Here is a 27,461-nt window from a genome sequence, read left to right as displayed (position 1 = left end):
CCCTAATGCCTACCCCAGAGGCAAACTCAGAATTTGTGTGTTTGTGCGTGCGTGTGTGTGTGGGGGGGGGGGGGGGGGGGTTCCTTATGATTACACACACATATATACAGTATAATACATGCATGCTCACACACAATGCTAGATGCCACCAGGTCTTACAGATGACAACCCCCTGACTCTCCCATGTACAGTCCTATGCCAAAGTACAGATGTGAATGGCTGTTCATTGTGCATGACTGGTGCATACAGCAGAAAGGTGGATGGCATGAAGTGTGCATGTGTCACAGTTGTGCCCTGTGCAGTGAATACAGCAGACTGGTGGATGACAGGCAGAGTACATCTGCCACAGATGAGCTCAGTGCGGCGCTTACAGCAGAATGATGAGGTGTGCAACATGCATGTGCCACAGATGAAACCTGTGCGGTGCACACAGCTGAATGGTGGGTGACATGCAACATGCATGTGCCACAAACGTGCCCCGTGTGGCGCATACAGCAGACTTGTCGATGACATGCAGGGTGCATGTGCCACAAATGAGCCCTGTGCGGTGCATACAGGTCCTTCCCATTGTCTCACCAGCACTGGGTGCAGCTCCTGCCCGCCGGCCTCTGCGCACCTGTACAGCAGCCAAGTGCGTACAGTTCTGGCCCCGGGGATCCTCCAGACCACATACAAGTGCAACAGCGCCCGCTTATTCCCCTTCTCCTCCTCCGCCACCTTTGTTGTGCACGCCCCCGGCGGCCAGCAGGTGGCAGGAGTGAGCTGCCCGGGCCAGTGTGTGCTGCCAGTGAGTCTCCCTCACTGACCGGTGTGACCGCGGCCGTGGGACGTACCACTCACAGGCAATCGGCAGGGGGATTATTTGGCAGCAAGGAGGCATCCGCACTCACTACCGTCCACAGTCCTACCGGTTTCCACTTGCATACACACTGCATATTCTCGCGGACTGGGGAAGGGGTGGTTGTAGTGGGAATCCGGGAGCTGCAGGTCAGTGTGAGGGGCAGCGGGGGACTGGCAAAATACGGGAGCCTCCCGCTAAATGCGGGAGGGTTGGCAAGTCTGTTTAAGTATCTAAGGTTCTGTCAAGGATTAGGACCTCGACCTTTTCCACACATATCTGTGAAAGGTATTTATAGCTCACTCTTTTATCCAAAATCAACTTCGATTTAGTGGCCCTTAAATTATAACTATGGCAATAAGAACCAGAAATATCCATCATAGTCCCAGCTATGTTTTCTGGCACTGCTCCTCCCCAGGAAGACTGGTTATATTTCACCCACTGACCACCCTGAACTCTGCTTGAGAGATGTACATGTATGCTTTATTTATGCTGTTGTTCTTGTGATTTCAAATAGACACTGTACCAAGCTTTGTTATAGAGTGATATTAACCTCTATCTGGAGGTAACTAAAAAGGTAACCTTGATATCTGAGGGGTGTCTAAAGGCCCATATAGACGGGCTGATGTGGGAGAGATGTGTGCTGAGCGAACCGCTCAGCACACCTCTCCCGCCGCTCAGCACAGCGCGATCTGCGCTGAGCGTGCGGGAGGAGATGGAGGGGGCTCATTTCACCCAGCGGGTGAAGTGAGCGACCTGCTAGATTGGCCTGCATGCAGGCCAATCTAGCACCAGCGATAGCGATGCGCGGGCTGCGCATCGCTATCGCTGTAGGGGTTACACACGGAGCGATAATGCTTAAATTCTAAGCAATCTAGTCAGATTGCTTAGAATATCGCTCCGTGAGTACCACCCTTAAGGTGTGTGTAATTCTGGAGGGGGCTACTCTCTCTGTCCCACTTTTCAAAGTGAATGTGCAGTTGTGCACTGAGGGTGTAATAACTTCATAAAAACAAATGTCACTACGAAAAACCTTTTTCTCATACGTCCTAGAGGATGCTGGGGACACTTCAAGAACCATGGGGTATAGACGGGATCCGCAGGAGACATGGGCACTTTAAGACTTTGAATGGGTGTGAACTGGCTCCTCCCTCTATGCCCCTCCTCCAGACTCCAGTTTAGAATTGTGCCCAGGGAGACTGGTCACACACAGCGGAGCTCTACTGAGTTTCTCTGAAAAGACTTTATGTTAGGTTTTTTATTTTCAGGGAGAACTGCTGGCAACAGTCTCCCTGCATTGTGGGACTTAGGGGAGAGAAGTCAGACCTACTTCTAATGAGTTCAAAGGCTCTGCTTCTTGGCTACAGGACACCATTAGCTCCTGAGGGTTTGGAACACTAGGTACGCCTAGGGGTTCACTCCCAGAGCCCGCCATCACCCTCCTTGCAGAGCCAGAAGTCAGATGAGTAGAAGAAGATAGAAGACTTCAGTGACGGCTTTCTGAGGTACCGCACAGCGATCGCGCTGCACACCATGTTCCCACACACAGCGCACTACAGGGTGCAGGGCGAGGGGGGGGGGGGGCACCCTGGGCAGCATAAAAAAATCCTCATACAAGCTGGCAAAGTGGATAAGATGTGCCAAGGCACAAAATCCTGACCCCCGACTGCGTTTTTATATTATAAAATAGCGGGCTGAAGCGCGCCATTGAGGGAGCGGGGCTTAGCCCTCACAGCTCTCAGCGCCATTTTCTCTTCACAAGAAAGCTGTAGAGACACTGGTCCTTGCCTCCAAAAACGGGGGGCACAGTTAATTTGGCTTATATAAGTTATAAAAGCGCTAGAAAAAGGTCTGGGCTTTATATTAAGGTTTCAGTACTGGGTTTGAGCACTGGGTTGTGAGCTGGCAAACTCCCTCTGTGTTTCTCTGACAGGCTTTACTGTAGGTCTGTCCCCTATCTGCCCAGTGTGTCATTGGGTGTCGGTACACATGTGTCGGCATGTCTGAGGCTGAGTGTTCTTCCTAGGAGGAGACTGTGTTAGGGACAGAAATGGCCGTGGGAGTGACCATGTCGGCGCCGCCGACTCCTGATTGGGTAAATGTGTTGAATGCCTTAAATGCTAATGTAAATCTGTGGAGGATGTGTTATCACAGGTCCAGAACCCCTCGGGGGTCACATAAACGTTCATTTGCTCAGTTGGCAGACACAGATACCGACACTGACTCCAGTGTCGACTATAGTGATGCCAAATTAGACCCAAAGTTGGCAAAGAATATTCAGTACATGATTGTGGCAATAAAAGATGTGTTAAATATCACTGAGGACCCTACTGTTCCTGATACTAGGGTCTGTATGTGTATAAGGGAAAGAAACCTGAGGTAATGTTTCCTCCCTCTCATGAACTGAATACTTTTTTTGAGACAAGAGGATTCAGGTGACGTATCCATTCCCTTCTGGGGATAAAGAAAAGTGGGAGTCTTCCCCCATTGTGGACAAGGCTCTGTCACGGTTGTCTAAAAAGGTGGCTTTACCGTCTCCTGACACAGCAGCCCTTAAGGATCCTGCGGATCGTAGACAGGAAAATACATTAAAATCCATTTACGTCACCACAGGTTCACTGCTCAGACCAACCATTGCATCGGCGTGTGTGAGTAGTGCTATTGAAAAGTGGGCAGATAACTTGTCATCTGATATAGATACCCTAGATAGGGATAGTATCCTGTTAACTCTGGGTTATATCAGGGACGCTGTGGCCTACCTAAAGGAGGTGGCGAGGGATATTGGCATTTTGGGAGCAAAAGCCAATGCCATGGCAATTTCAGCTAGGAATGCTGATGCTGACTCTAAGAAAGCTATGGAGTCTCTCCCATATAAAGGTAGTGTTTTGTTTGGCGAGGGTCTCACTGATTTGGCATCTACGGCGACCGCGGGTAAGTCGTCTTTTTTGCCTTATGTTCCTCCACAACAAAAAGGCCATTTTCAGATGCAGTCCTTTCGGCCAAATGAATACAAAATAGGGCGAGGTTATTCCTTCCTCGCTAATAGGGGAAGAGGAAAAGGTAAAAGATCTCCAGCCGTCGCAGCTTCCCAGGAGCAGAAGTCCTCCCCGGCTTCTGCCAAGTCCACCACATGACGCTAGGGCTCCACTGAGGGAGTCCGCACCGGTGGGGGCACGTCTCAAGCTCTTCAGTCAATTTTGGGCTCGATCGGCCCTGGACCCATGGGCTTTAGAAATAGTGTCCCAGGGGTACAAACTGGAGTTTCAAGACGTTCCCCCTCACCAATTTTTCAAATCGGCCTTACCAGCTTCTCTTCCGGACAGGCAGGTTGTATGCGATGCAATACAAAAGTTATGCCTAAATCAGGTCATTATCAGGGTTCCCCCGTCTCAACAGGGAGAAGGCTTTTATTCCAGCCTGTTTGTGGTCCCGAAGCCGGATGGTTCGGTCAGACCAATTCTGAACCTAAAGTCCCTCAATCTTTACCTAAGAAAATTCAAATTCTAGATGGAATCTCTCCGAGCAGTGATCTCCAGTCTGGAGGAAGGGGATTTCATGGTGTCGGTCGACATAAAGGATGCCTACTTACACATCCTCATATATCCTCCGCATCAGGCTTACCTAAGGTTTGCTATTCAGGATTGTCATTACCAATTTCAGACGTTGCCGTTTGGTCTGTCCACGGCTCCGAGGATTTTCACCAAGGTAATGGCGGAAATGATAATTCTCCTTCGCAGGCAAGGAGTCACAATTATCCCTTACTTAGACGATCTCCTGATAAAGGCGAGATCCAAGGACAAACTGGTCAAGGACTTTACGCTATCCCTGACAGTTCTACAACAACATGGTTGGATCCTAAACTTGCCAAAGTCACAGTTGAATCCGACAAAATGGCTGTCGTTCTTGGGAATGATTCTGGACACAGAATTACAGAGTGTTTCTTCCAGAAGAAAAAGCTCTGGAAATCCAGAGTTTGGTCAAACGGATTCTGAAACCAGCGAGAGTGTTGATCCATCAATGCACTTGTTTGCTGGGAAAGATGGTGGTGGCCTACGAGGCCATTTAATTTGGCAGGTTCCATGCCAGAGTATTTCAGTGGGACCTGTTGGACAAGTGGTCCGGATCCCATCTACACATGCATCGGAAAATAATCCTGTCCTCCAGGACCAGAATCTCACTCCTGTAGTAGCTGCACAGCTCTCACCTCCTAGAGGGACGCAGGTTAGGGATCCAGGAATGGATTCTAGCAACCACGGATGCGAGTCTCCGGGGCCGGGGAGCAGTCACACAGGGAGAAAACTTCCAGGGAAGATGGACAACCCAGGAAGTTTCTCTACACATAAACGCGCTAGAGTTAAGAGCCATTTACAACGGTCTTCTTCAAGCGGAACGTCTCCTTCAAAACCTGCCCGTACTAATCCAGTCGGACAATATAACTGCAGTAGCGCACATAAACCGCCAGGGCGGAAGAAAGAGCAGAGCGGCAATGGCAGAGGCCACAAAAGTTCTCCGCTGGGCGGAAAGACATACAAGCGCTCTGTCAGCAATCTTCATTCCAGGAGTGGACAACTGGAAAGCAGACTTCCTCAGCAGACACGATCTCCATCCAGGAGAGTGGGGTCTTCATCAAGAGGTCTTCACAGAAATGACAAGTCTTTGGGGAATTCCTCAAATAGACATGATGGATTCTCGCCTCAACAAGAAACTTCTGAGATATTGTTCCAGGTTGAGGGACCCCCAAGCAATAGCTGTGGACGCACTAGTGACGCCATGGGTGTTTCAGTCGGTGTATGTGTTCCCTCCGCTCCCACTCATACCAAGGGCGCTAAAGATCATAAGAAGAACAAGGGTTCAGGTGATCCTCATTGTTCCGGACTGGCCGAGGAGGGCTTGGTATCCAGATCTTCTGGAATTACTCATAGGAGATCCCTGGCCTCTTCCTCTAAGAAAGGATCTGTTACAGCAGGGGCCGTGCGTATATCACGACTTACCGCGGCTACGTTTGATGGCTTGGCGGTTGAACGCTGGATCTTGCCCCGAAAGGGTATTCCCAGTGAAGTAATTCCCACACTTCTTCAGGCTAGGAAAGATGTAACGGCAAAACATTATCACCGTATTTGGAGAAAACATGTGTCTTGGTGTGAATCCAAGAGGGCTCCTACGGAAAAATTTCAGCTGGGGCGTTTTCTCCATTTTCTGCAAGCAGGTGTGGATGCGGGCCTAAAGTTAGGCTCCATAAAAGTACAAATTTCGGCCTTATCAATTTTCTTTCAAAAATAATTGGCCTCCCTTCCAGAAGTTCAGCCTTTCGTGAAGGGCATTTTGCACATCCAACCTCCCTTTGTGCCCCCAGTGGCACCATGGGTTCTTAATGTGGTGTTGCAGTTCCTTCAATCTCATTGGTTTGAACCTTTACAGAAGGTAGAGTTGAAATTTCTCACTTGGAAAATGGTCATGTTATTGGCCTTAGCACGACGGGTGTCTGAGTTGGCGGTTTTGTCTCACAAGAGTCCGTATTTAATCTTCCATGAAGATAGAGCAGAGTTGAGAACTCGTCAACAATTTCTGCCAAAGGTGGTTGCATTGTTCCACATGAACCAGTCTATTGTGGTGCCAGTGGCTACTGACGTTTTTACTGAATCAAAATCTCTCGATGTGGTCAGGGCTTTAAAGATTTATGTCACCAGAACGGCTCCACTTAGGAAAAATGAAGTTTTGTTTGTCCTGTATGCTTCCAACAAGATTGGAAATCCTGCTTCTAAGCAGACTATTAAGCGCTGGATCTGTAATATGATTCAGCATGCTCATTCTACGACTGGATTGCCGTTACCGAAATCAGTGAAGGCCCATTCTACCAGAAAGGTGGGCTCATCCTGGGCGGCTGCCCGAGGGGTCTCGGCATTACAACTCTGCCGAGCAGCTACGTGGTCGGATTCAAACACTTTTGCAAAATTTTACAAGTCTGATACCCTGGCTGAGGAGGACCTCATATTTGGTCAATCTGTGCTGCAGAGTCATCCGCACTCTCCCGCCCATTCTAGAGCTTTGGTATAAACCCCATGGTTCTTAAAGTATCCCCAGCATCCTCTAGGACGTATGAGAAAATAAGATTTTAAACCTACCGGTAAATCTTTTTCTCCTAGTCCGTAGAGGATGCTGGGGACTTCGTAAGGACCATGGGGTATAGATGGGCTCCGCAGGAGACATGGGCACTATAAAGAACTTTTAGTATGGGTGTGCACTGGCTCCTCCCTCTATGCCCCTCCTCCAGACCTCACTTAGAGAACTGTGCCCAGAGGAGATGGACAATGGCCCTCATTCTGAGTTGTTCGCTCGCTAGCTGCTTTTAGCAGCATTGCACACGCTAAACCGCCGCCCTCTGGGAGTGTATGTTAGCATAGCAGAATTGCGAACAAAAGATTGGCAGAATTGCGAATAGAAATTTCTTACCAGTTTCTGAGTAGCTCGAGACTTACTCAGCCATTGCGATCAATTCAGTCAGTTTCGTTCCTGGTTTGACGTCACAAACACACCCAGTGTTCGCCCAGACACTCACCCGTTTTACCCAGAAACGCCAGCGTTTTTTCGCACATGGCCAGAAATCGGCCAGTTTCCGCCCAGAAACACCCACTTCCTGTCAATCACAGTACGATCACCAGAACGATGAAAAATCCTCGTTATGCCGTGAGTAAAATACCTAACTTTTGTGTAAAATAACTAACCGCATGCGCTCTGCGAACCTTGCGCAGTAAGCGACTAATCGCAATATAGCGAAAATCGGCAACGACCGAACAACTCGGAATGAGGGCCAATATGAGGAAAGGATTTTGTTAATCTAAGGGCAAGATTCATACCAGCCCACACCAATCATACCATATAACCTGGAATATACGCAACCAGTTAACAGTATGAACAAAACAGTATCAGTCAAAGACCGATTCCAACTGTAACATAACCATTATGAAAGCAACAACTATATACAAGTCTTGCAGAAGCAGTCCGCACTGGGACGGGCGCCCAGCATCCTCTACGGACTAGGAGAAAAAGATTTACCGGTAGGTTTAAAATCTTATTTTCTCTTACGTCCTAGAGGATGCTGGGGACTCCGTAAGGACCATGGGATTATACCAAAGCTCCCAACCGGGCGGGAGAGTGCGGATGACTCTGCAGCACCGACTGAGCAAACGCAAGGTCCTCATCAGCCAGGGTATCAAACTTGTAGAATTTAGCAAAAGTGTTTGAACCCGACCAAGTAGCTGCTCGCCAAAGCTGTAATGCCGAGACGCCTCGGGCAGCCGCCCAAGAAGAGCCCACCTTCCTAGTGGAATGGGCCTTTACCGAATTTGGTAACGGCAATCCAGCCGTCGAATGAGCCTGCTGAATCGTGTTACAGATCCAGCGAGCAATAGTCTGCTTAGAAGCAGGAGCGCCAACCTTGTTGGCTGCATACAGGACAAACAGAGCCTCTGTTTTCCTAACCCTAACCATCCTGGCTACATAAATCTTTACGGCCCTGACTACATCCAGGGACTTGGAGTCCTCCCAGTACCCCGTATCCACAGGCACCACAATAGGTTGGTTCATATAAAATGAAGAAACCACCTTAGGCAAAAATTGAGGACGTGTCCTCAACTCTGCTCTATCCACATGGAAAATCAAATAGGGGCTCTTGTGGGACAAGGCCGCCAAGTCGGACACCCGCCTTGCAGATGCCAAGGCCAATAACATGACCACCTTCCACGTGAGAAATTGTAATTCAACTGTTTGAAGAGGTTCAAACCAGTGACATTTCAGGAAACTTAACACCACGTTAAGGTCCCACGGTGCCACTGGGGGCACAAAGGGGGGCTGGATGTGCAGCACTCCCTTCACAAACGTCTGGACTTCTGGGAGAGAAGCCAATTCCCTCTGAAAGAATATAGATAAGGACGAAATCTGTACCTTAATAGAGCCTAACTTTAGGCCCATATCCACTCCTGTCTGTAGAAAGTGGAGAAACCGGCCCAGATGGAAATCTTCCGTAGGAGCATTCTTGGCTTCACACCAAGATACATATTTCCTCAAGATACGGCTTTGCCGTCACCTCCTTCCTAGCCTTTATCAGAGTAGGTATAACTTCCTCCGGAATACCTTTCCTAGCTAGGATTCGGTGTTCAACCGCCATGCCGTCAAAGGTAACCGCGGTAAGTCTTGGAACACACATGGCCCCTGCTGTAACAGGTCCTCCCTGAGCGGAAGAGGCCACGGATCTTCTGTGAGCATTTCCTGAAGATCTGAGTACCAGGCCCTTCGAGGCCAATCTGGGACAATGAGTATTGTCTGCACTCTTCTTTGTCTTATGATTCTCAATATTTTTGAGATGAGAGGAAGAGGAGGAAATACATAGACCGAATGAAACACCCATGGTGTCACCATGGCATCTACTGCTACTGCCTGAGGGTCCCGAGACCTGGCACAATACCTCCGAAGCTTTTTGTTGAGGCGTGACGCCATCATGTCTATTTGAGGAATTCCCCAAAGACTTGTTATCTCTGCAAAAACTTCTTGATGAAGTCCCCACTCTCCCGGATGGAGATCGTGTCTGCTGAGGAAGTCTGCTTCCCAGTTGTCCACTCCCGGAATGAAGACAGCTGACAGAGCGCTTACGTGATTTTCCGCCCAGCGAAGAATCCTGGTGGCTTCTGCCATCGCCCATCTGCTCCTTGTCCCGCCTTGGCGGTTTACATGAGCCACGGCTGACGTCTGATTGAATCAGAACCGGTAGGTCGCGAAGAAGATTCTCCGCTAGTCGTAGGCTGTTGTATATGGCCCTCAATTCCAGTATGTTGATGTGTAGACAAGCCTCCTGGCTTGACCATAATCCCTGAAAATTTCTTCCTTGTGTGACTGCTCCCCATCCTCGGAGGCTCGCGTCCGTGGTCACCAGAACCCAGTCTTGAATGCCGAATCTGCGACCCTCTAGAAGGTGAGCACTCTGCAGCCACCACAGGAGAGACACCCTGGCCCTGGTGGACAGGGTTATTTTCTGATGTATTTGTAGATGGGACCCGGACCATTTGTCCAGAAGGTCCAACTGAAAACTCCTTGCATGAAACCTGCCGAAGGGGATGGCCTCGTAGGCTGCCACCATTTTCCCCAGAACTCGATTGCATTGATGAACAGACACTCTTTTTGGTTTTAGCAGGTCTCTGACCATGTTCTGGAGATCCTGGGCTTTTTCCAATGGTAGAAAAACCCTCTTTTGTTCCGTGTCCAGAATCATGCCTAGGAATGATAGCCGAGTCGTTGGAACCAATTGTGACTTTGGCAGATTCAGAATCCAACCATGCTGTTGCAGCACTTTTAGGGAGAGCGACACGCTCTTCAGCAACTGGTCTCTCGATCTCGCCTTTATCAGGAGATCGTCCAAGTATGGGATAATTGTGACTCCCTGCCTGCGCAGGAGCACCATCATCTCTGCCAATACCTTGGTGAAAATCTTTGGGGCCGTGGAAAGCCCAAACGGCAACGTCTGAAACTGGTAATGACAGTCCTGTACAGCGAATCTCAGGTACTCCTGATGAGGGGGGTATATGGGGACATGAAGGTATGCATCCTTTATGTCCAGTGACACCATCAAATCCCCCCCCCCTTCCAGGCTGGATATTACAGCTCGGAGCGATTCCATCTTGAATTTGAACTTTTCAAGTACAGGTTTAGGGATTTTAGATTTAAAATGGGTCTGACCGAACCATCCGGCTTCGGGACCACAAACAGGGTTGAATAATACCCTTTTCCCTGTTGGACCAGGGGAACCTTGACCACCACTTGCTGTTGACACAGCTTTTGAATTGCAGCTAACACTACTTCCCTCTCCGGGGGTGAAGCAGGCAAGGCCGACTTGAAAAATCGGCGAGGGGGCACCTCTTCGAATTCCAGCTTGTAGCCTTGGGAAACAATTTCCATCACCCAAGGATCCACGTCTGAAAGAATCCAGATCTGGCTGAAAAGTCGAAGGCGCGCCCCCACTGGTGCGGACTCCCTTAGGGGAGCCCCAGCGTCATGCAGTGGATTTTGTAGAAGCCGGGGAGGACTTCTGCTCCTGGGAACTAGCCGAAGCAGGTGTTCTCTTTCCTCTACCCTTACCTCTAGCAAGGAAGGAGGAGCCCCGACCTCTTCTGGATTTATGCGACCGAAGGGACTGCATCTGATACTGTGGAGTTTTCTTTTGCTGTTGGGGAACAAAAGGTAAAAAGGTAGATTTACCCGCGTTAGCTGAGGCAACCAGGTCCGCGAGCCCCTCCCCAAACAACACTTCACCCTTGTAAGGTAAAACCTCCATATGCTTCTTCGAGTCTGCATCACCCGTCCATTGGCGGGTCCATAGAGCTCGCCTCGCAGAAATAGCCATGGCATTGGCTCTGGAACCCAGCAGCCCAACGTCTCTTTGTGCGTCACTCATATATAAGACTGCGTTTTTAATGTGGGCTAAGGTCAATAAAATGGTATCCCTGTCTAGGGTATCAAGGTCAGCTGACAAGGTATCTGTCCATGCTGCAACTGCGCTACATACCCATGCCGATGCTATTGCCGGTCTGAGCAAAGCACCCGTATGCGCATAAATAGACTTTAAAGTAGTCTCCTGTCTGCGATCAGCAGGATCCTTGAGGGCTGCCGTGTCCGGAGACGGCAGCGCCACCTTCTTGGACAGGCGCGTTAAAGCCTTGTCCTCCCTGGAAGAGGATTCCCAACGTACCCTGTCCTGTGCAGGGAAAGGATACGCCATAAGAACCCTTTTGGGAATCTGCAGTTTTTTATCTGGAGTTTTCCAAGCTTTTTTAAAAAACTTGTTAAGCTCATGAGATGGGGGAAAGGTTACCTCAGGTTTCTTTTCCTTATACATGCGCACCCTCGTATCAGGGACAGAGGGGTCATCAGTGATATGCAAAACATCTTTTATTGCAATAATCATACACTGAATACTTTTTGCCACCCTTGGGTGTAATTTTGCATCATCGTAGTCGACACTGGAGTCAGAATCCGTGTCGGTACTAGTGTCCACTATTTGGGATAGGGGACGTTTTTGAGAACCAGAAGGGCCCTGTGACCCAGTCCAATCCGTGGATTGACTCCCTGCTTTCTCCCTGGACTCTGCTTTGTCCAGTCTTTTATGTAATGAGGCCACACTCGCATTTAACATATGCCACATGTTCATCCAATCATGAGTCGGCGTTGCCGACTGAGACACACCACACATCTGCTCCACCTCCTCCTTGGAAGAGCCTTCCGCTTCAGACATGCCGACACGCACGTACCGACACCCCCACACACACAGGGATATATCTATAAGGGGACAATTCCCCAACAAGGCCCTTTGGGGAGACAGAGAGAGTATGCCAGCACACACCCAGCGCCAAATTGACACTGGAATAACCCAGATAGCGCTTTTTATATATATAATCAATGTTATACACTCACTGCGCCTTAAACATGCCCCCTCCCCCCTCTTTTCAGCCCTCTGTCACCGAGTTCAGCAGGGGAGAGTCCGGGGAGCCAGCTTCTCTGCAGTGTTCTGTGGAGAAAATGGCGCTGTTAGTGCTGAGGGATCAAGCTCCGCCCCCTCCAGCGGCGGGCTTCGGTCCCGCTTCAATATTCAAAAAATAGCGGGAGATCTCTTCATTTACTGCCTCCGCAGCCTAATGTACCCCCCCTGCGCCCTGCACCCATCAGTGCCCGTTCTGTGTGGGAGCAATGGCGCACAGCGGTACCGCTGTGCGCTTACCTGTCAGGGCCGAGTGTTTTTGTGAATCCGTTAACCCTGGACCAACCAAAGGTGTAGGTGGTGGGGTATGATGAAAGCAGGGAGGACGAAGAAAGTTCTGTTTCATATATTTCTCTGACGTCCTAATGGATGCTGGGAACTCCGTAAGGACCATGGGAATGGCGGCTCCGCAGGAGACTGGGCACAAAAGTAAAAGCTTTAGGACTACCTGGTGTGCACTGGCTCCTCCCCCATGACCCTCCTCCAAGCCTCAGTTAGATTTTTGTGCCCGGCCGAGAAGGGTGCACACTAGGAGCTCTCCTGAGCTTCTTAGTGAAAGTTTTAGTTTTAGGTTTTTTATTTTCAGTGAGACCTGCTGGCAACAGGCTCACTGCATCGAGGGACTAAGGGGAGAAGAAGCGAACTCACCTGAAGTGCAGAGTGGATTGGGCTTCTTAGGCTACTGGACACCATTAGCTCCAGAGGGACCGAACACAGGCCCAGCCTCGGAGCTCGGTCCCAGAGCCGCGCCGCCGGCCCCCTTACAGAGCCAGAAGCAAGAAGAGGTCCGGAAAAATCGGCGGCAGAAGACATCAGTCTTCAACAAGGTAGCGCACAGCACTGCAGCTGTGCGCCATTGTTACTCAGGCACACTTCACACTCCGGTCACTGAGGGTGCAGGACGCTAGGGGGGGGGGGCGCCCTGAGCAGCAATGTAAAACACCTTGGCTGGCATAAATACACCACATATAACCCCCAGGGCTATATGGATGTATTTTAACCCCTGCCAGAACTTACAAAAAAGCGGGAGAAAAGGCCGCCGAGAAGGGGGCGGAGCCTATCTCCTCAGCACACAGGCGCCATTTTCCATCACAGCTCCGCTGGAAGGACGTCTCCCTGACTCTCCCCTGCAGTCCTGCACTACAGAAAAGGGTAAAAAAGAGAGGGGGGGCACTAATTTGGCGCAGTTTTGATATAACAGCAGCTATAAAGGGAAAAGCACATTTTATAGTGGTATTCCTGTTTATATATAGCGCTCTGGTGTGTGCTGGCATACTCTCCCTCTGTCTCCCCAAAGGGCTAGTGGGGTCCTGTCCTCTATCAGAGCATTCCCTGTGTGTGTGCGGTGTGTCGGTACGATTGTGTCGACATGTTTGAGGAGGAAAATGAGATGGAGGCGGAGCAATTGCCTATTATACAGTTGTCACCCCCTGGGGAGTCGACACCTGAGTGGATGAGCTTATGGAAGGAATTGCGTGACAGTGTCAGCTCGTTACGACAGACAGTTGACGACATGAGACAGCCGGCTACTCAGCTTGTGCCTGTCCAAGGGTCTCAAACGCCATCAGGGGCTTTAAAACGCCCATTACCTCAAATGGCAGACACAGACACGGATACTGACTCCAGTGTCGACGATGATGAGACAAACGTGACTTCCACTAGGGCCACACGTTACATGATTGAAGCAATTAAAAATGTATTGCATATCTCTGATAATACAAGTACCACTAAAAAGGGTATTATGTTTGGTGAGAAAAAACTGCCTGTAGTTTTTCCTGTATCCGAGGAATTAAATGAAGTGTGTGATGAGGCGTGGGTTTCCCCCGATAAAAAACTGATAATTCCTAAAAGGTTATTGGCATCATACCCTTTCCCGCCAGAGGATAGGGCACGTTGGGAAACACCCCCTAGGGTGGATAAAGCGCTCACACGTTTGTCAAAACAGGTAGCACTGCCCTCTCCTGATACGGCCGCCCTAAAGGAACCTGCCGATAGAAAGCTGGAGAATATCCTAAAATGTATATACTCTCACACGGGTGTTATACTGCGACCAGCAATCGCCTCAGCCTGGATGTGCAGTGCGGGCCTGGCGTGGTCGGATTCCCTGACTGAAAATATTGATACCCTAGATAGGGACAGTATATTACTGACAATAGAGCATTTGAAGGATGCATTTCTATATATGCGTGATGCACAGAGGGATATTTGCCGACTGGCATCAAGAGTTAGCGCGCTGTCCATTTCTGCTAGAAGAGGTTTATGGACGCGGCAGTGGTCAGGTGATGCGGATTCTAAAAGGCACATGGAAGTATTGCCTTATAAAGGGGAGGAATTATTTGGGGTAGGTCTATCAGACCTGGTAGCCACGGCAACTGCTGGAAAATCCACATTTTTACCCCAGGTAGCTTCTCAACCTAAGAAGACGCCGTATTATCAGGCGCAGTCCTTTCGGCCCCATAAGGGCAAGCGGGCAAAAGGCGCCTCATTTATGCCCCGTGGCAGAGGGAGAGGAAAAAGGCTGCAACAAACAGCCAGTTCCCAGGAACAAAAGCCCTCTCCCGCCTCCGCAAAGTCCTCAGCATGACGCTGGGGCTTTACAGGCAGACACGGTGAGGGCCCGTCTCAAGAAGTTCAGTGCGCAGTGGGCCCACTCGCAAGTGGACCCCTGGATCCTTCAAGTGGTATCTCAGGGGTACAAATTGGAATTCGAGACGTCTCCCCCTCGCCGTTTTCTAAAGTCTGCTTTACCGACGTCTCCCTCAGACAGGGAGGCAGTATTGGATGCCATTCACAAGCTGTATTCCCAGCAGGTGATAATCAAGGTACCCCTCCTACAACAGGGAAAGGGGTACTATTCCACACTATTTGTGGTACCAAAGCCGGACGGCTCGGTGAGACCAATTTTAAACCTAAAATCCTTGAACACTTACATACAAAGGTTCAAATTCAAGATGGAGTCACTCAGAGCAGTGATTGCAAACCTGGAAGACGGGGACTATATGGTGTCTCTGGACATCAAAGATGCTTACCTACATGTCCCAATTTGCCCTTCTCACCAAGGGTACCTCAGGTTTGTGGTACAGAACTGTCACTATCAGTTTCAGACGCTGCCGTTTGGATTGTCCACGGCACCCCGGGTCTTTACCAAGGTAATGGCCGAAATGATGATACTCCTTCGAAGGAAGGGAGTTTTAGTTATCCCTTACTTGGACGATCTCCTGATAAGGGCAAGATCCAGGGAACAGTTGGAAATCGGGGTAGCACTATCTCAGATAGTGCTGCGCCAGCACGGTTGGATTCTCAATATCCCAAAATCTCAGCTGATCCCAACTACCCGACTCCTATTCCTAGGGATGATCCTGGACACAGTCCAGAAAAAGGTGTTTCTCCCGGAGGAGAAAGCCAGGGAGTTATCCGAACTAGTCAGAAATCTCCTAAAACCAGGCCAAGTCTCAGTGCATCAATGCACAAGGGTCCTGGGAAAGATGGTGGCTTCTTGCGAAGCAATCCCATTCGGCAGATTCCACGCAAGAACCTTCCAGTGGGATCTGCTAGACAAATGGTCCGGGTCGCATCTTCAGATGCATCAGCGGATAATCTTGTCACCAAGGACAAGGGTGTCTCTCCTGTGGTGGTTGCAGAGTGCTCATCTTCTAGAGGGCCGCAGATTCGGCATTCAGGACTGGGTCCTGGTGACCACGGATGCCAGCCTGAGAGGCTGGGGAGCAGTCACACAGGGACGAAATTTCCAGGGATTGTGGTCAAGCCTGGAGACATCACTTCACATAAATATCCTGGAGCTAAGGGCCATCTACAATGCTCTAAGCCTAGCAAGACCTCTGCTTCAAGGTCAGCCGGTGCTGATCCAGTCAGACAACATCACGGCAGTCGCCCACGTAAACAGACAGGGCGGCACAAGAAGCAGGAGGGCAATGACAGAAGTTGCAAGGATTCTTCGCTGGGCGGAAAATCATGTGATAGCACTGTCAGCAGTGTTCATTCCGGGAGTGGACAACTGGGAAGCAGACTTCCTCAGCAGACACGACCTCCATCCAGGGGAGTGGGGACTTCACCCAGAAGTCTTCCACATGATTGTGAACCGTTGGGAAAAACCAAAGGTGGACATGATGGCGTCCCGCCTCAACAAAAAACTGGACAGGTATTGCGCCAGGTCAAGGGACCCTCAGGCAATAGCTGTGGACGCTCTGGTAACACCGTGGGTGTACCAGTCAGTGTATGTGTTCCCTCCTCTGCCTCTCATACCCAAGGTACTGAGGATCATAAGAAGGAGAGGAGTAAGGACTATACTCGTGGCTCCGGATTGGCCAAGAAGGACTTGGTACCCGGAACTTCAAGAGATGCTCACAGAGGACCCGTGGCCTCTACCTCTAAGAAAGGACCTGCTTCAGCAGGGACCCTGTCTGTTCCAAGACTTACCGCGGCTGCGTTTGACGGCATGGCGGTTGAACGCCGGATCCTGAAGGAAAAAGGCATTCCGGATGAAGTCATCCCTACCCTGATCAAAGCCAGGAAGGATGTAACCGTGCAACATTATCACTGGATTTGGCGTAAATATGTTGCGTGGTGCGAGGCCAGGAAGGCCCCTACAGAGGAATTTCAACTGGGTCGTTTCCTACATTTCCTGCAAACAGGACTGTCTATGGGCCTAAAATTAGGGTCCATTAAGGTTCAAATTTCGGCCCTGTCGATTTTCTTCCAGAAAGAACTGGCTTCAGTTCCTGAAGTTCAGACGTTTGTCAAGGGGGTACTGCATATACAGCCTCCTTTTGTGCCTCCAGTGGCACCTTGGGATCTCAATGTAGTTTTGGGGTTCCTAAAATCACATTGGTTTGAACCACTCTCCACTGTGGACTTAAAATATCTCACTTGGAAAGTGGTAATGTTGTTAGCCCTGACTTCAGCCAGGCGTGTCTCAGAATTGGCGGCTTTATCCTATAAAAGCCCTTACCTAATTTTTCATACGGACAGGGCAGAATTGAGGACTCGTCCTCAATTTCTCCCTAAGGTGGTTTCAGCATTTCACTTGAACCAGCCTATTGTGGTGCCTGCGGCTACTAGGGACTTGGAGGACTCCAAGTTGCTGGACGTAGTCAGGGCCCTGAAAATATATGTTTCCAGGACGGCTGGAGTCAGGAAATCTGACTCGCTGTTTATCCTGTATGCACCCAATAAGCTGGGTGCTCCTGCTTCTAAGCAGACTATTGCTCGTTGGATTTGTAGTACAATTCAGCTTGCACATTCTGTGGCAGGCCTGCCACAGCCAAAATCTGTAAAAGCCCATTCCACAAGGAAGGTGGGCTCATCTTGGGCGGCTGCCCAAGGGGTCTCGGCTTTGCAACTTTGCCGAGCAGCTACTTGGTCGGGGGCAAACACGTTTGCTAAATTCTACAAATTTGATACCCTGGCTGAAGAGGACCTGGAGTTCTCTCATTCGATGCTGCAGAGTCATCCGCACTCTCCTGCCCGTTTGGGAGCTTTGGTATAATCCCCATGGTCCTTACGGAGTTCCCAGCATCCACTAGGACGTCAGAGAAAATAAGAATTTACTTACCGATAATTCTATTTCTCATAGTCCGTAGTGGATGCTGGGCGCCCATCCCAAGTGCGGATTGTCTGCAATACTTGTACATAGTTATTGTTACAAAAATCGGGTTATTATTGTTGTGAGCCATCTTTTCAGAGGCTCCTCTGTTATCATGCTGTTAACTGGGTTCAGATCACAGGTTGTACGGTGTGATTGGTGTGGCTGGTATGAGTCTTACCCGGGATTCATAAATCCTTCCTTATTGTGTACGCTCGTCCGGGCACAGTATCCTAACTGAGGCTTGGAGGAGGGTCATAGGGGGAGGAGCCAGTGCACACCAGGTAGTCCTAAAGCTTTTACTTTTGTGCCCAGTCTCCTGCGGAGCCGCTATTCCCATGGTCCTTACGGAGTTCCCAGCATCCACTACGGACTGTGAGAAATAGAATTATCGGTAAGTAAATTCTTATTTTATTGAAAGCAACAATTCCAGTAAGGAGTTAAATGACAAATTATTAATCACCATATATAAACTGACGTATTGCATAAAGTGGTAGAATGATAAGCAGGAACAGTCTTAAAGATACATTGAGGAAATGTTCATAGAACTGAGTTTTAAACAGGCTTGTGAATGAATGATGAATTGTCCAAAAGAAACAAGATTTGATGCTGAACTGTAAAGAGTGTTAACTGGATAATGCAGACATAAATGAGTAACTGTAGAGACTTGTAATGAAGTTTAGAGATTTAACTGAAAGGCTGTGAAGAATTGTCCTTGATTGTAGCAACACAGAAAATACAGTACTGAAATGGGTTACTTGCGAGTTCTGAAGATCACTGTGAAACTGCAGCAGACGACAATGGTGATGAATGGGTTAAGTTTAGAGCAGAACAAACGAACAGCTGATGTTAGTAGAATCCTCCAAAGTCTGTGTGGTTGAAGCAGGCAGACAGGGTAACCTCTTACAAGACTCTGGGAATCCACTTGTTTGCCACTGGGAAAGTGATTGACTGACAGCACAGCAGGGAGCTGGTGGATCTTTAGCAGTGAAGGCTGCAGGCAGACATCTGGGAGCGGAGACGATATCTGGACCACGGGAATCACACAGGAATGCACAGAGAGAGCACAGAGCTAGGGCATAGAGTAGATACAACAAAGCACTAGCCCAGAGTAGCATAATCCCAGCCTACTTAAAGGCAGCACAAGCATGGGATTGGCTTACACTTACCCACAGGTGTTTTCACAAGTGCTCTGTATTGCTTATTTGGTCTCCAACATGGCCTCCTCCTATACTGCAGACACACAGCGGTGCCTTTGGCCATTTGGTCCCCGCACTTCCAGATCCTGCATCACCTGTGCCACTGATCACGCCGCGTCCCCACACGGCCGCACAGCACCGCGAGCAACCGCACCGGCAACGGATGAACCCCAGAACCCGCAGAGGTGAGAGATCGGTTTGTGACATTACCTCAGTGAAGATCTGAAGTCTTTTGCCGCCTTGAAGTCTTCTTTTCTTATACTCACCCGGCTTCTATCTTCCGGCTCTACAAGGAGGACGGTGGCGCGGCTCTGGGACGAACGGCGGGGTGGGACCTGCGTTCCGACTCCCTCTGGAGCTAATAGTGTCCAGTAGCCTAAGAAGCAAAGCCTATCATTTAAGTAGGTCTGCTTCTCTCTCCTCAGTCCCACGATGCAGGGAGCCTGTTGCCAGCAGTGCTCCCTGAAAATAAAAAACCTAACAAAATTCTTTTTCAGATTAACTCTGGAGAGCTCCTCTGTAATGCACCCTACCTCCTCTGGGCACAAAATGTAACTGAGGTCTGGAGGAGGGGCATAGAGGGAGGAGCCAGTGCACACCCATACTAAAAGTTCTTTATAGTGCCCATGTCTCCTGCGGAGCCCGTCTATACCCCATGGTCCTTACGGAGTCCCCAGCATCCTCTAGGACGTAAGAGAAAATAGGATTTTAATACCTACCGGTAAATCCTTTTCTGTTAGTCTGTAGATGTGACTGGGTGCCCGTCCCAGTGCGGACTCTATCTGCAGTTCTTACTTGCTAAGTTTTGGTTATGTTACACACAGATTGTGTTTCTGTTGTAGTCAGCATGTTGCTGACATTGTTCATGTCGTTGACTGGATTTCTGTTAAATGCCATGTTGTGCGACGTGTTTGTGGTGTGGGCTGGTATGTATCCCACCTTAGTTTAACAATAAATCCTTTCCTCGAAATGTCCGTCTACCTGGGCACAGTTCCTATAACTGGAGCCTGAAGGAGGGGCATAGAGGGAGGAGCCACTTCACACCCATTCAAAGTCTTAAAGTGCCCATGTCTTCTGCGGATCCCGTCTATACCCCATGGTTCTTGAAGTGTCCCCAGCATCCTCTACGGACTAAGAGAAAAGGATTTACCGGTAGGTATTAAAATCCTATTTTCTCATAGTCCTAGAGGATGTTGGGGTCCACTTCAGTACCATGGGGTATAGACTGTTCCGCAGGAGCCATGGGCACTTTAAGACCTTTCTAGAGTGTGAACTGGCTCCTCCCTCTATGCCCCTCCTCCAGACCTCAGTTTAATAAATGTGCCCAGGCAGACTGGTCGCACTCCAGTGGAGCGCTACTGAGTTTCGCTGAAAAGACTTTGTTAGGTTTTTTCTTTTCAGTGAGACTGCTGGCAACAGTCTCCCTGCTTCGTGGGACTTAGGGGGAAGAAGTAGGAACCAACTTCCTAAATAGTTTCATGGCTCTGCTTCTTGCTGACAGGACACCATTAGCTCCTGAAGGGTACTGAACACTAGCTGCGGCTATGCACTCACTCCCACAGCACGCCGTCACCCCCGTAACAGAGCCAGAAGTCAGAAAACGCATGAGTATTATTACCGGAGATCTGCAAGAGGGACCTACGGTCATCGTGACGGCTCAAGGTACCGCGCAGCGAGCGGGAACGCTGCGCGGACATGCTACCCATACACAGCAGGGGGAGGGGGGGGCTGGGCAGCATGAAAACCTACTCTTACACTGGCAAAAGTAGCATATTATGCCGTGGCACAATCCTACACCCCCGTCAGTATAAATATTACCTCATGTTTGCTGAGGAAAAACGCGCCATTGCAAGGGGTGGGGCTTCTTCCTCAGGCAGCCAGCACACTGCTCAGCGCCATTTTCTTCCAGCAAAAAGCAAGGGAAGAAACGTTGATCCTCCTCTCAACTTATGATTTTAGTATCAGAGTGCAAAAAGGGGGGGGGTGTATATTGTGGTATTATAACCTATTATTGACAATATATATAGAGCGGAAATTCTCTGTGTACAAAGTACACGACACAGGGATTTTTTATTGAAGCGCTGAGTTGTGGACTGGCAATGTTTTTTCTGTGTCCCTCTGATGGATTTTACTGTGGGTCTGTCCCCTATAAGCCCCGGAGTGTCTGTGGTTTGATTGTGCACGTGTGTGACATGTCTGAGGCAGGGAGCTCTCCTTCTGTGGGAGCCATGTTAGGGACACAGAGTTGTAATGTGACACCATGAGCCTGACTGGGTGAAAGATTTACGTGATAGTGTGAATCATATCAGTAAGAGATTGGATAAGTCGGAGTCTCATGCAGACAACTGAAAATAATCTGTTGAAGATGTGATTTTTAATAGTTCTGCTTTTCATCCACAGGGGACCCCCCTGGGTCACATAAACTTTTGCACAAGTAGTATGAACTGATACCGACACGGACGCTGATTCCTGTGTCGACACTAGTGATTCCAGGGGAATAGATCCTAAGTTAGCGAAAAACATTCAAAACATGTTTTTAGCTATAAAGGAGGTATTAGAAGTAACGGGGCCCCCTCCCTTACCACAGGAGCAGGCTTACTTTAGTAAAGAAGTAATGTAACTTTCCGTCCACCTCATGAGCTGAACAGTCTCTGGGAGGGAGTCTGGTTAACCCGAAAAGAAATTTCAGATTCCTAAAAGAAGTCAGGCAGCTTAGCTTTTTCCATGCAGAGGACAGGAAATGGTGGGAGTCACCCCCCATTTTAGACAGTGCCCTGTCACGGTTAAAGGAAAAAGGTGTTTCTCCCTGCGCCTGGGACAGCTTTACTTAAGGAGCCGGCAGACCGCAAATTGGAGTCTACGTTGTAATCTATTGATGTGGCCAATGGGACACTACTCAAGCCTACCATTGCCTGTGCGTGGGTGAGTGGTGCTATTGAAAAGTGGTCAGAAAACTTGTTATTAGACATTGACACAATAGATAGAGACGAGATACTCCTAACGTTAGGTCATATCAAAGACGCTGCTGCGTACATGCTAGAAACCATGAAAGATATTGGTCTCTTGGGATCAAGAGCTGCTACCATGGCAATCTCAGCATGGAGGGCGTTGTGGATTCGCCAATGGAAGGCTGACGCAGATTCCAAAAGGAATATGGAGGCTCTCCCGTATTAAGGTGAGTCCTTATTTGGAGATGGACTGGATGCTGTAGTTACTGCGGCTACCGCAGGTAAGTTGACAGTCTTGCCTATTGCTCCTGCGCCGGCGAAAAAGACACATCACTCTCGAATGCAGTCATTTCGGCCCAAAAATTCCAAAAAAGGATAAAGGTTCCCCTTTCTTTGAGGGTAAAGAAAGGGGAAAAGGAAATAAAGTCCTCAGCGTCTCCAGGATCAGAGGAGCAGAAATCAACCTCTGCTCCTGCCAAATCTTCAGCATGACGCTGGGGCTCCCTTGCGGGAGTCCGCTCAGGTGGGGGCACGTCTGAAACTCTTCAGTCAGTTCTGGGTTCAATCTGGCCTTGACCCACGGGTACAAACTGGAGTTTCAAGACCTTTCCCCAGGCCGTATTTTCAAATCGACCTTACCAGCTTCTATCCCAGACAGGGAAGGGGTGGCAGCAGCAATACAAAATTGTGTCAGGATCAAGTTTTTGTCCTGGTTCCCTTGTTACAACAAGGAGAAGGGTTTATTGCAACCCTATTTGTGGTTCCGAAGCTGGACGGCTCGGTTATACCGATTCTAAACCTGTATACTCTGAATCTCTACCTGCAAAGGTTCTAGTTCAAGATGGAATCCCTGAGGACAGTGGTTTCCAGTCTGGAGGAGGGGGACTTCATGGTTTCAGTAGACATAAAAGATGCCTACTTACACGTTCCCATTTATCCTCCACATCAAGCTTATCTGAGATTCGCAATACAGAATTGTCATTACCAATTTCAGACGTTGCCGTTCGGACCTTCCATGGCACAGAGGGTTTTCACCAAGGTGATGCCAGGAGATAAGGGTCCTCCTTCAACAACAAGGAGGTATATTTACTAAGCTCCCGATTTTGACCGAGATGGTGTTTTGTTCTTCAAAGTGTCATCTCGGGAATTTACTAAACTCCAATCTCGGCAGTGATGAGGGTATTCGTATTTTTTTTTACGGCTGTGTAGTAAAAATACGAATGAATACACCATCGGTCAAACGCGGCTGTTTAGGTATAGAACTCGGTCATTTACCATGCATTCGTATTTGAAATCTCTACCGTGAAAATGCATGTGCGGCCGTGAAAAAATGCAAATCGTAAAAAAAGCCTAAAAAAAAAGTAGACCTGCTTTTGAGAAGCGTGTTTACATGTGTTTCCAATTCTACATTACTCACACCTGAATTTTTGGACCTTTAAAAAGGACCCAAGCACATTTTTAACATCTCTCACTCTGAAATGGCTGCTACCGTGTGTAGTACTGATTTGAAATGTCTTGTTTGCTGGGGAATACCTGAGACTGCTCCATGAGGCAACAATAAACCAAGGCCAGGAAAGTGAACATGGTCAGCAGGTTGTACAGGTTCCGCGTAGGCTGGGTAGGCCTGGTTTTTTTAGGGGGCGTTTAAACTTGAACAAATTGAAATTGCCCGATGACCAGGTTATACAGATGGTCCGGCTAAATAAAACATTTTCCATCTGTATGACCTTGTCAAACTGAACCTAGACCCTGAGACAGCACGCTCTCGCTCTGTCTCAGGCCTGCATCAACTTCTGGCTGTGTTGCACTTTATGGCTACTGGTAGCTTCCAGGCTGTGAATGGCGATGTAATTAGTATCTCACAGCCCACCTTTTCTAAATATTTAATTCAGGTGAGTTAAAACATACATACACGTCTATGTCTAAGTGGTGCTTCTGTTATGTAATATAACACAGTATTGTATTTATTACAGGTCATGACACTCACCTTATATTTTGTAATGTCCACTCAGGTTTTGGATGTCTTGGATGTCCACATAGATGCCTCTCTCTGCTTCCCTACCCAGGAGTCGCAGTGGCATGCAGTCAGGGTAGCTTTCTCTGAGCTTGCTGGCATGCCCAATGTGCTGGGTGCCATAGACTGCACACACGTTGAGCTGAGCCCACCTAGGGGCAGGCAATATATTTATACCAATAGACATCTGGGCCAATCCACTAATGTGCAGGTGGTTTGTGTAGCAAATTAAACAATACACATATTCCGTGTGAATAATTTATTACCTTGAACACTGGCATTTTTTGTGTAACAATTCAAAAAACATTATTTGTAACAAACTATTTGCTGCAGCCGTAATTTTTTTTTTTTTTTTTTGTGTGTGCTGGGTGCAGAGGATTGCCCTGGTTCATTGGTCCGGGTTCTGCTGGAGCGTCTAACTGGGGAGTTACGTGGGGTCTGGCTTGGTGTAGTTGTTCCCGAGCTAGAGCTTAGTTGGTGTGATGCCAACACATTAAGGCTTTGGCTCAGGTTATTTAGGCTTGCAGTGAGTTGGCTATTAGCGGCAGTGTTGTTTGCAATAATTCTGGACAGGTTTTCGTTAATCATTTGGTTGTGTTGAATCAGTTGAATGAGGGCTTGTTGCTGCCGCTGTTGCTCATCCATGATGCGTTGCAGATTGGCTTGCATTTGGCTGTTGTCTGCCCTCATCTGCTCCATTGAATTGGCAATTCTGCCAACCTGAACTATCAGTCTGCCTGAGTTTCGACTGAGTCTAGGCAGATGGTGGGGCAGACTGGCAAGGTATTGGGTGTGGGTGTTCAGGCACGCATAGTGTTGCGCCTGTTGTGTGGCCCAACTGCTCCAAAACTCTGGGGTCATTTGTTGCTGGGGTGGTGTTGGGCTTAATTGGGGGCTGTGGGATGTTTGGGGTGGTTGGGGTATGTCCTGCGGCGTGGTTGGCTGGGTAGGATCTATCGCTTGCAGGTGTAGTGTGTACGTATCCTGCTGGTCACTTTCGTGCTGGGCATCCTCGGCCATGATGGGTGGTTCTGTATGGGATTGAAGACAGCCACTATTTAGTCAATATTTTGCATTGGTCTTATTATAGCTTTACGTCAACATGCATTACTTCTTAATATTCATGTTGGAATTGATAAATAGATTGTGGCCTAAACTTAACTATGTTGCTCAACTTTTTGTATAAATATGTGGCTTCTAACGTTCACTACTCAGTTGAAAAATGTTTGAGGGAATTGTTGGACTCTGAGCCATAATTCATGTGCGAACACGAAGAACTCTAACAAATACAAATTACTACATTTACATATTGTGTATGAAGTTTCCTTTTGTACAACACACACAATACAATAAATGTGTTGAGCAATACACTCATACATTGTTCAAGGCAGTCAGTGGTCTGGCCAAAACTTAATCAAATATAGTGGTAAAAAAGTAATACATTAACAATGGGGGAAAAAGTCTTAAGGTGGCCTATGTTTAGAACTGGTGATGTTGGGCATGCAAAACAATTGGATGAGACTTAAAATTTATGTAGCTGTTTCTAGCAAAGATTACAAATAAAAATTTTTGTTGCTATGCCCAACATCACATCTGAAAATTAACCAAAAAAAAATACCTTACCCCCATGACTGTTTATTTGTGACACATTTTTTTTGCTGTGCACAAACAGTGGGGCAGATGAATTAACCTGGAGAAGACATAAGGAAGTGAAAAACCAGTGATATGTGCAAGGTGATAAAGGCACAAGCCAAACAGCTCCAATATGTAATTTAACAGTTAGGATCTGTTTGGCTGCTGCCTTTATCACCTTGCACATAGCACTGGTTTATCACTTCCTTATGCCTTCTCCAGGTTAATACATCTACCCCACTGTTTTTTAACTTCTTTACAAGTAATTGTTATGTTTACTCACCAGACAGCTGAGGGGATTGTGGATCCTCGCTTTGTGGGCTGGCCAAAATGGCTTGTGGTGGCAGGGCCGACACTGTGGAGATGCGCCGTTGGGGTGGTGAGGATGCTGCTGGTGATTCAGCTTCAAGACGGCGTCTCTTGGTTGGCCTCCTATGTTAAGTATCCGAGCCCTGTGATGTGCGCCTTAGTGGAGGAGGGTTTGCTGAAGAAGAACCTATGTGATAAGATAAACATTAACATTCTGCTTTTCTATGTGTTTTCAGAATGTGTTTACACTAAAAGCTTACCTGCATTGCCAGCATCTGCATCTCTTGGCAGTGTGGGATGTGGCCTGGCTGTGCTGCTTCTCTTTCGTACTGTAGAAATATGAAGAATGTCCTTATGAACATACTATTATGTTTATATGTTTATGCAAATTCCTTATTGTGATGTAAACATATGTGGAACCAGATGAGAAGTAAACTAAACTATGCTTATGCTTTTCTGCCTGACTTCATTGGGTGTGTATAGTTGAAATCAGAAACAATTTCACCAACCAATCCATACACAAAGGTGCATAATGCACAATATTATACTACTTAAAACCCAAATGTGGTAGCTTGACACAACCAGAATATTGCTCGCTATTTTTCAAATTTTTCCTGCTAACAACAATACACTACCCCCAAATATCTGCACAAAATTGTATGCATCGAATACAAATATGCATGAAAAATCACATCAACCACACAAAGGACAACCCAGAACAACACACAATAACCATAAGTCTATTGAAAATCTTTAAAAAAAAAAAATTCATTAAACACATGAATCACACTTCTTTAAAATACACCTACAACAATTTACTTTTGAATTAAAACACCAGAAAAAGCCCAAGGCAACCTGCTAAATTGACAATACAAAGAATAAAAACAAAACTAATTGTGATTAAAACTACATCACTAACACATTAGAAGAATGAACCAACTTACAATCACAATTAGCTAGAAGACATTTCAGATAACTAAGGACAAAGCACAGATGTTTACATTATAAAAAATGAAAAAAATACAAACTCACCATCCTGCCTTGGGCGATCCGAATCCCGGACATGAGTCGCACCAACCACTTCTGGCGGAATCAGAGTACGCACAGGCTCCTCCCAATCCCGATTTGACGCTTGGAAGGGGTGTCCACCCCCTGTTTGGCGGGCTGATTTAGCCTCCTTAGACATCTTAGCCTTGACACGGCGCTTGATGTCGTAGAATCGCTTACGACACGTGTCCTCGGTCCGCCTCACCACACCCTCACTATTAACAGCCGCAACGACCTTCCCCCACAGAACAGTCTTCCTGCGTGACGAAACCTTTGCAGCATCATGGCCAAACAGCTGTCGATGATGCCTCATCAGCTCCCGCACCAATGCCATATTCTCAGCGTAGCTGA

At 48.2% G+C, this 27,461-nt stretch overlaps 1 long non-coding RNA gene across 1 annotated transcript; it reads left to right on the top strand.

Annotated features, from left to right (window-relative positions):
• The first annotated feature begins 993 nt into the window (after positions 1-993).
• Positions 994-26,514, top strand: LOC135050916 (uncharacterized). The gene is made up of 2 exons (XR_010241921.1): positions 994-1,126; positions 26,041-26,514. It is a non-coding gene; the product is annotated as an uncharacterized LOC135050916 (long non-coding RNA).
• Positions 26,515-27,461: the final 947 nt, after the last annotated feature.

Source organism: Pseudophryne corroboree, chromosome 2, assembly GCF_028390025.1.
Source record: "Pseudophryne corroboree isolate aPseCor3 chromosome 2, aPseCor3.hap2, whole genome shotgun sequence".
NCBI lineage: Eukaryota > Metazoa > Chordata > Amphibia > Anura > Myobatrachidae > Pseudophryne > Pseudophryne corroboree.
This window is presented reverse-complemented; position numbering and strand designations above follow the sequence as displayed.